At 45.6% G+C, this 8,215-nt stretch overlaps 1 protein-coding gene across 2 annotated transcripts in view; it reads right to left on the bottom strand.

Moving 5' to 3' along the window:
• SEC24D (SEC24 homolog D, COPII coat complex component) overlaps positions 1–226 on the bottom strand; it is a 91,186-nt gene extending 90,960 nt beyond the window's left edge. Inside the window, exon 1 of one of the 2 annotated variants that reach the window (XM_019534047.1) lies at positions 84–226. The gene's annotated coding sequence lies outside the window, so the exon portion shown is untranslated. The remainder of the gene's footprint in view (positions 1–83) is intronic. The other variant, XM_019534048.1, reaches the window with a different exon arrangement.
• Positions 227–8,215: the final 7,989 nt, after the last annotated feature.

The raw sequence follows: 8,215 nt of genomic DNA, 5'->3' as shown, positions 1-8,215 counted from the left end.
CCCCGTGGCACCGCACGCCCCTCAGGCAGCCCCATCCCCCCCGAGCGGCTCTGAACGGCCGCAGGGGCTCGCGCCGGCGGTACCTGAACGGCGCGCGCAGCCCCCTGCGGCTCGCGCCGGGGCACAGCTCCGCGGCAGCAGCAACGGCAACGGCGCGCGACGGGGGGGAGGGAGGGGGGGCGCTCCCGAACTGCCACGTCTCACAGCAGCAGCGAGCCAGGAGAAGGCGGCCCGGCGCCGAACTTCGCTCCCTTTGACAGGGGGAGGAGTGTGCGCATGCGCACTGCCCGCGCTGAAGCCGCTGCCCTCAGTAGTCTCCCCTCAGGCACAGGGAGGGGGAGGAGAGGCCGGAGGGAGGAACAGAAGCGAGGCGGGGGGCGTCAGCTCCCGGAGTCGCGTGAATCTCAGCTGTCTCCCCCCGGCGCGCTCCCCTCCATCCTTTTTTTTTTAAAAATTTTTATGCTAAGCAGTGAATTTGGACAGGCAGCTGCTTGTTAGCATACTTCTTTCTCTCCAAAACTTGTTTCTGCTACGATGTCTTCAACTTTATTATTTATTTTTAGAATCAGGACGTGGTAGAGATTCAAATCAAACCAACTAGATTGCTTGCACAAAAGAATTCTTTATTTGCAAAAAAAATTTTTTTTTATAGGAACCTCAAATGTTTGGCTTATGTTCCTAAGGAAATTGGAGTGACAGTTTAAAGCATTTTTTTTTTTTTAAATCCAAATCAGATTATGTGTCATGAAGACCTAATGATTGAGGGGGAAATGCTTTAAAAAAAAAAATACAAATCAGATTACACATCATGAAGACCTAATGATTGAGGGAAAAGATGTGTTTTACCAGGACTGGCCCATCCTATACGGTGGAGCTGGTAGCCACAGGGGGTCCCACAGTCTGGGCCATGCCCTGCTCACCCCCTGCTGCCTGTACCTTGTTTAAAGGGCTGGATGCGGGTGGGGAGCCCCTTCCCAGCTGGACGGGGGAAGGAGTTCCCAGCTCCACTCCCACCCCAGCCGCAGGAAGGGAACCCCGGCATACCCAGCATGCACTGCCTCTACCCCACGCCTCCTGCAGTGCAGTCCACATGTGTGCAGCCCGGTCCCGACTATTTTATTTCAGTGAGTTTATACTGCAGTTAACCACAATTTTGATTTTTTGATGGGTCAGGAGGTCCCAAAACTATATCTTGCAGGGGGGCTCAAAATTTTGTGGGCCAGCTCTGTATTTTACTATTTGTTTTTCCCAAATATTATTCCCTCAAAGCTCAAAGAATCATTCAGGGCTTCAACTGCAATGCTGCTTCAAACCACCGGGAGTAAAGGAGGATCAGCCTGGCCTAAGCACTTTAAATATGTTCCCTTTTTCTGTTGTTAGACCAACTAAATAGTTGGAGAAAAAATGTTCTTTGCAAGCTTCCAGGTACAAACACCCTTTTTCAGGTTCAATTCAATTGAATGCCTGAAGAAGAGTGTTTGTGCCTGAAAACTTTTTCCTTCAACTATTTAGTTGTCTCCCATTCCCTTTGAACTTCACTGCCACACATTTGCATTTTTGCAGACCTGCATTTTGCATTTTGGCTTCTATTGTACAAAGGGAAGCACACAAACACTAACAAAATCTCCCTATGCTTGAAGAAGGAGCTTGAAAGCTTTAAAACAACATTTTTCCAACTATTTAGTTGGCTTAATAAAAGGTATCAAATCTGCCCAAAGAACCTTGCCTACATAGGTCCTTAGACCAACACAGCTACAATCAACAACCCTTCTTTTGTTATAAACTTTGTTGCCCACTATATTCAATCAAAGGAGTTTTAGTCCCCAAAGGAGGATGTGTCTAATGCCAGAAGCAGCAGAGAAAAGCTGGCCAGCAGGCTCAGGCCAAGGGCCGGCAAATGAAATGGCTCCCAAATGGGTGGACCTAGGATTTTGAAAAGGAGGGGAGATGCAAGTGGAGTGGCACATTGTCACACAGAGCCCAGCGTGTCTTTTTTTTCTCCAACGAAAGAGAAGCTTTGCTAAGATGAGAAGGGGTCAGCACAATGTGCTTTAGTTCCAGATCAGAGCAAAAAACCAATATAACTATCAGCACATGCATCAACTTGCTAAAAAACACCACAAGCTAGGCAAAAAAAAAAAAAGGTTATTGTATCATTTGCTATAGACAGTGTAGGTGAAAGGTACACCTCCTATTGGGGTTCATAAAACAAAACCTAGCCTTCTTGAGCATCTTGACACTGCCCCAAATACTTCCTTGTCCTGTCATTTCTATGCCTGAGTTAAGATTTTTTGCCAAAAGTTAAAACAGTGGGGAGGGCTGTGAAAGAAGAGAGACACATGACCAGAAAGGCCTAACAGACAGCTAAATCACAAAAGAAAGGATAACTTGAACAGTGGAACATCAATTTCATTAAAAAAATACAGGGTTGTTAACACCTGTGGAGCCAAGCCAGCTTAACAGGAATCAGAGATGATACAAGTCAACTGACTCTCAGCACTGCCTGAATAGAAATGCTGCTCCACCTCCCAGGAGGTTAATTTTAAAGTTTGGGTGGAGCAGGAATCAAATGTGAGGAGGTGGACAATTGCATCACTGTACCCTCCTCTCCCCCACCGCCCAGACCTGCCCCTGCATTCCAGCGAATCTGGTCTAATGGCTTTAAAGCCCAACCTTTAAGGCCCAACCCACATATTGCAAATGCTCAAGGCAAAGCACTGCTGAGAGAGATGTTTCACATTTTGCAAGGTGTCAATCCCAGTTGGGCAGAAAGAATGAGGCTACTGAGGCCACGCAAAGCAGTTTGCTGGGTAGGATCAGGGCTTGCCAGACTAACTAGCTGAATGCAAGCACTGAGAGCAGACGCAGGAACAAATACCAGCCTATAGCAGGTTGCAAGCCAGCTGCAAGGAGGTGCAACAGGCAGCAAGCCTCAGAAGCTGCTGCCTTGCTGCAGGCAAGCAAGCTGATTGTAAGCCTGCTTAAGAAAACTGGCCAGCTAATACAGATAACTGGCTGGCCACAAGAAGTAAAAAGCTTCTAAGATGGGAGGCTGGGGAGAAAGGAGGGAAAGAGGAGGTGGGTAAGCTGATGGACAAACACCATGTCAGAGTTGCTCCTCTTGTAGGTTCCATAGAGAAAAGGCAACATGTTTGGTTTGCAGGTTTAAAGGGCCAGACAGAGGAAGGGTGTGAGGCTGAAACTTGCAGCCTGAGACAGAGTACTCTCTCTCTGGGCCTTAGGACTGAAGGGAAACAAGAAGTTGGTGTATGTGTTCATTGTTTGGTTACCATAAAGAGAAGAGGTGCTTGTTTACCTGAATATGAAAACCCTGTTTGTGTTCTGTGAACACAAACCCTCTGGGCGCATAATAAACTAACAGGATTTGGTAAGAAAAGTCCTCTCTTCCCCACTCCGAGTCTGCCAGAGAGTGCCTGCTACCCACCTGTGGATGAAAAAAGCAGGGGGACAGTAAGGCAAAGCAGCATATGGGCATTGCCACTGTGGGCAGCAGCACAGGAGTAGTCATGGGCAGATCTGGAATTTGAAAAAGGAGGTGCAGATGGTGAGGTACATCATTACATACAAAACAACACACATTTTTATCCAGTTAAAAACAAACCGCATGCTTTACCAAGATGCTAGGGGCATAGGGCTGTATTATTCAGTTTTAAGATTGAAGGAAACAAAACCAAAAAACAAATACAGCTTCTTTGAAATAAGTTAAAAACCATCTACAGGGCTGTGAAATAGGAGCTTCATTACCAGGAGCAGCTAACAGATGGCAGAATTGCAGAACAGAGGATAGTGTGAGTTGTGAAACATCAAGACCATTAAAAAGAAGACAGGGTCATTAATACTTGTGCAATAGAGTTTAGAAGAGATCGGGTAAATTATAATGAGCCATGAAGTTAATTGATTCCTTCAGGACTGCCTGACTAGAACCATTGCTGCCACTTTTAGGAAGTTGCTTTTAAACTTTCAGTGGAGCAGGAATCAAACAGGGCGTGGAAGTACATCAATGCGCCTCTTTGGACCCATTCTTGAATACAGTGTTCAGTGTTAGTAACTGCTTTGAGACATCACCCAAAACATCAATAAAACTGATCCAGTAGGGAAAGCTAGACTCTAACCAGACGTGCTCAAAAATAGTCTGGAAGATTACAGAGGAAATTTTAAGGTGTCCAAGAATATTTTTACTCCCTGTTTTAGAAAGAACATTTAAAAATTAGAATGGGTTTAGAAAAGAGCTACAAGAATAAACTTGAATGGAGACAGTAGCAGCTCCATCTATTTCATTTATCAGAGAGAAAATTAGGACACAATTTGATTATAGCCTGTGAGGAGCAACATGGGGAAAACTTTTCTGATGATACAGAGCTCTGCAGTCTAATAGTCAAAGACCTCGGGAGCCACAGCATGGAAACTGATGCTAGACAAGCTATATAGTATCTAGAAACAAGGTGCAAGCTGCTTAATCATTTGAAGACCTTGCCATAGGCTGTGCTGAGTACTCCCATCCCTTGAAACCTGTAAATCAAAAGGGGATGTCTTTTGAAAAGATGTTTTAAATCTGTATTTCTCAACAATGTATCAGTAAGGAAATATAGTTGAAAATATATTCTATTACAGTCTGGAGCAAAGAAATTCATGATCTCCCATTCCCCTCACACCATGACCCTCCACACACTTATTCCCAACCTTCTGAAATACCCATGCAGATTATATAGACTTACTTTTATGATCATCTTCAATGCATCTTTTACTCCTATAGTAAATACAAGGGGCATGCAAACATTTTTTGCAGGTTGAAAAAGATGTTGCCAACCCGAAAAGTTGAGAAATGCTTCTCTGGAAGTTAGAGGCTTAATTCAATGCAGGAGGTCAGACTATTTGATGATAGTGTCCAATTCTGAACCCCAAATTAGAAAAGAACACCTTTGAAGTGGAAAATAAAGGACAAAACTGATAAAGTGAACATGTTTTTCCCCTTTTCATTTAAGAAATCTGACAGGACTCATGACCACAACAAAGATAGGCCATGTTTTTCACTCCTAATACCAGAGTGGTATTTAAATTTACTAACTAGTGGGCGCATCTACACATTAGGGGTGTGCAAAACGGGCCATATTTGATTTAGATTTGGCCCGAATTGGGGACAGTGATTCTATTCATTGATTAGGATCATTGTCCCAATTTGATTCAGCCAAATCCAAATCTGAAGATTTGATGCTGGTTCAGAGAATCAGCAATTCGGCCATAGACACAGCTGTAAATGTTTTTTCTATATACCTCGAGGACCAGGCATGGTTTGTGAATGCTGCGATGGTGGGGTAGATGGAGCATCCCACAGGAGCGTAGATGGGCCCTTGGTGGCAAACCTGGAAGTGGACCAGAAGTAGTGGACCAATTGGCTGCAGGGGAACCCCGGGTGCCCCTCCAGACCCAGGAAGCACCAATCACAGAGACGGGGAAGGGTGCGGAGTGGCCCCCCAGTGCACTTCCCGGTGGACCCGGAAGTGGACCAGAAGTGTTTTGGGTGTGTTGCTGAGTGCGCTGGGGACCCCTGCTGCGCTCCTGTGGGATGCTTCATTTGCCCCAACATCTCAGCATTCACAAGCCACCTGGTACCTTGAGGTATGTAGGAAAAACCTTTAAAGCTGTGTCTATGTCCGAATTGCTGAATCTTTCCAAATCTCTCTGAATTGATTTGGAGGGTTCCAGCTCAATTTGGATAGATTAAAGGGTGTCTTGATTCAATTTGGATTTAGAGATTTGGCCACCGAATCAGGCCGAAAGTCTGCCAAATTGAATCAGTGACCTGACCGAAGCTTTGCACAGCCCTACTACACATAGTGTCATCAGGCACAAACTGATGCTGCCGCTACTGTGCAGTAGGGTCAGAAACAGCCCGTGCAGCACCAGGACTGCACAGTACCAGTGGTTACTGTGCTGTGTCAAGGAAATTGGCCAGCTACTGTGTAGCACCCATATAACAAAGGGTGTGCTCATACACCGAGGAGCACTGGCCACGTCCCATCTCTGGGCTCGTTCCTAGCCGCGATCAATTAGGCAGAGAACGAGGGAGTGTCGGCAAGATGATTTATTTCTTTAAGTTTAGGGAAAGATCATATGCTTCTCAAGGCTCATCTTGTTTTTCTAACAGCTGTCACTTGCTAAAGCCAGTACTAAATGACTGTACAGTAACAACTGCGTAGTCAGGTGCACGTGTAGATGCACCCGCTATAGAGTTTATATGAGTATATAGTCTACATGGGACATGCAATGTTTACCTGAATATTTTAATTAACATTTTTCCATAACATCCCTACTTGCAAAGCATAGAAAGCATTTCTAAAATATACTTTTAAAACACATTTTGGTATTTTAAGTGATAGAAGTCATGACTGAATGGATGATTTCTTTTAGTGCTTCAAATTTATATGCACTTTTACATACTGTGAACAAATACTCTAGCTCAGTGGTTCCTAATGCGGGGCCCGTGGGCACTATGGCTGCCTCCAAGGTTTATTCAGATGCCCATGTGCATTTTTATGATCAGTAAAAATTATTATTTAAACAAAAAATGCTGTCATATTGGTGCCCGCTGCTTTTTCTTTTAAATTCGAATGTGCCCTTGGGCACATAAATGTTGGGAACCCCTGCTGTAGCTGCTTGTGAACTCTGATACCACACTTTTCCTGAAGTTAATATAGACACTGGTTAAACAGGAAAGGTTAATTTTAGGATAGTATGAAGGAGAACCCAAATTTGAAAGTTCCTTAGTGACAGTCCCTTCTGACAATTTAACTGATGATAGAGAGCCTCTATGATTATTATGATTGTTAGAATCATAAACTAAGCTGCACCTTGCAGGAAGTATTACTGTCTGAAGATTTACAAATGCTTTGCTATTACAAATGGTACTCCCATAGTATGTTATAGGGAAAAGCCTGCTTCCTTCAATCTTTTGACAATCTGTTCCAAAAATAAGGCCATACATTTCCATAGTACAATGACATATGTTTGTACTATATTATTTGGCCAGTAGATGTCTGTTTTTTCTGTATAGAGTTTCATGCGGGGTGGTCCCTTATGAAAAAGGGAGACAACACGGGAACACAAGCTGTGTGGAAACCTGCTTCTTTAAGTCTATAGCGTCTAGTTATTTTAGTTAGGGAAAGCTTCCTGTTTAAGTCCAATTGATTCCAGATATCACAGCATATGGTGAACTGCGTTAAGGGAAAAAACACAGAAAAAGGAAAGTAAAACCTCTACGCAGGCCAGCAATTTCGTCAGAAAGGAAAATTTGCTTCCTGATCTCTTTGACCCCTGGCCCCCACCACTCACTGTGCTTCATATGTAGGGCTCTGTTACCGCTATACAATCATCCAGTGATTTGCATTTTTATTGGTGAAATAGATCACAATGTGCTAAAAATCTTACTTGCACCAGGGGGTGGGTCCTCCCTCAGGACACTGGGGTCTCTGGATTGACAGTCTCAACCCTTTCCACAGTTTGATAATTTATTTTGGCTGTTCTATAGAAGAAGCTCTGCTGCTCTTCATATGTAGAGGGAGACATTTTTTTGGGGGGTGATACTGAGTGTGCATGTGCATGCATGCACTCCTTCTCCCCCATGGGAAAGTCTGCAGGGGAAGGGCTGTGGTTGGGGAGTGGGGCTGGGGCTGCACTGGGCTGTGCTCAGGCTGGGCCAGGTCATGGGGCAATTGGAGCCTGGAAGCTTCTCCAGGGGTGTGTGTGGGTGGCCCCCACCACTGCGTGCACTGTACAGGAGCCGGAGGAGGTGGGGCACTTTTCCCACCCTTAGGTCCTCTGCACCACACCCCTGGATGAGCCACTGGGCTCTGACTGCCCCATGACCTGGCCAGGCTGAGCTGTGGGACAGTCAGAGCCCAGCAGCTCCTCCAGAGGTGTGGCACAGAGCTGGGGAACCAAGGGGGGGCACATTCCCCCCCACCAATCTTTGCATGGGTCAAGGGCAGGCCACAGCTGTGAGCCTCCATACCTCACTGCCACTGCTTTGAAAGCAATGTGCCGCGGTGCCATGTGCTTTGCTGCAGCAGCAGGACTCACACCACTTTCGAAGCAGCAGCAGTAAGGCATGAAGGCAGGGAGAAGGCAGAGCCCAGCCTACCCTTGGCCTGTGCAAAGATGGGCAGGAGGCACATGCCCCCACCTTGGTTCCCTTCTG

The sequence above is a fragment of the Crocodylus porosus genome, unplaced genomic scaffold (genome assembly GCF_001723895.1).
Source record: "Crocodylus porosus isolate Cpor-Errol unplaced genomic scaffold, CroPor_comp1, whole genome shotgun sequence".
Lineage (NCBI taxonomy): Eukaryota > Metazoa > Chordata > Crocodylia > Crocodylidae > Crocodylus > Crocodylus porosus.
The sequence above is the reverse complement of the archived record's forward strand: the minus strand, read 5'-3'. Positions and strand labels throughout refer to the sequence as shown.